Source organism: Ammodytes marinus, assembly GCF_949987685.1.
Source record: "Ammodytes marinus genome assembly, chromosome: 23".
Classification (NCBI taxonomy): Eukaryota; Metazoa; Chordata; class Actinopteri; order Uranoscopiformes; family Ammodytidae; genus Ammodytes; species Ammodytes marinus.
Window position 1 is genome coordinate 19,358,643 of NC_137227.1, and position 1,681 is coordinate 19,360,323.

Here is a 1,681-nt window from a genome sequence, read left to right on the forward strand (position 1 = left end):
ACATCTGAATCCAAGCAGGAAGCAGCAAGTGTGGAGGAAAATTGAGTGAATCTGAACATGCAGTTCCTTAAATGGCCACTAGATGCTGTACATTTTTGTAATTTGTAACTAGCCTTGGGGAAACCAGCCTAATCTTGCAAGTTTTACATGTGTTTTTCTCCCACCACATCAGTCTGGACTTTCTCCAATCTCCAGGGGGAGGAGCCAGTCAAAAAATGGCTTGGCCAATCCGGGCCCACGTTCGGACCTAAAGTTTGTCCTCTGTAGTAGAAGGCAGCCCCTGGTTGGTTCATGTAGTTGTCAGTCTAGCCTTGTGAGAGCCGAAATCAATGACTACATCAAACAATCAGTGGCGGCCTTTACTAACGGACGGACGTTTGACTTTATAATCGCAATATTACAACTTTTTTCTCGTAATGTTATTGAAGTTTAAAAAAAATAATCCCTCCAGTACTTATCCAACCACTGGCCAAAATCACTGGTTCACACAATCCGGTACTTATCTAATATATTGAATGACTGAAGTAATATTTTAATAAGTGATAAAACAATAATAATCTGCAGCTTTGATTATGCAAGTGCAAACAGCAGAATGGTTCTATGGATGGAAATGTGGAACTGTCTCTGACTTCGGTCCAGACTGAAGTATCTCCAAAAGTATTGGATAGATCAAGATGGAAGTCGGGACATATATTCATGATAACCGGAATTGTGTTAAGGTAATCCTATTAATCTTGTTTTACTCACTGACTTGTACTGATGGAACTCAACTGTGACACTGAGCCGACATTCACCAGTGTTGAAACCGTGATCTGTTCTCAGACTTCACACGCAAACAGGCCAGGAGTCCTCAGTCCTCAGTCTGGACAAGTTGAGTCTGATTATTCCTTCTCTGAGGACGTCACAGTGAACAGAATCTTCCTGCAAACATCTCGATCAGGAGTCTCTGGGATCTCAACACCTTTATGTACAACTACGGAAAAAATTAAGAGACCAGTCTGGATTTCTCTTAAATCGTTATCTCTACATTACTTCTAAATGACAATATCTTTATGGTGAATTTGGCATACATATTGTCAGTAGTTTAAATTCTAAAATCAAAATCAAAATTTTACTCAAACACATGTCTCTTAAGAGTAAAACAAGAGACAATGAATATTTGGAGTGGTCTCTTATTTTTTTCCGGAGCTGTACGAAAGGCAGTCTGGGATAACCAATAAGTTGACACAAGATCTGAAACGGAGTGTTGGTGATGTCAGGTTTGGTGGTGAAGGTCCATTCCATTGTGATGTTGCAGTTCTCCTCTGCCTGATAGGAGCTCTGTGTCACGTTCTCTTCTAATGTTCCTGTTGAGGAGACAGAGAGGGAGAGTGAGGACCAGACAAGCTGACAACTTTAAACATTTAACGAGTTGGATTTTTAACACACCACCACCTACCTCAAATACTCCGATGACACTGCCATCCTCACCCTCCTATCAGACAATAACTCTGTATCAGATTACCACAACACTGTCACTCACTTCTCCCAATGGTGCACACATAACTTCCTCCATCTCAACGTAGCCAAAACAAAAGAAATAACAATAGGTACCCCATCAGCCCAGCCCCCCACTCTCATCAACAATGACACAGTAGAAACAGTTGACAGCTTTAAATACCTTGGACTCACACTGGACAAT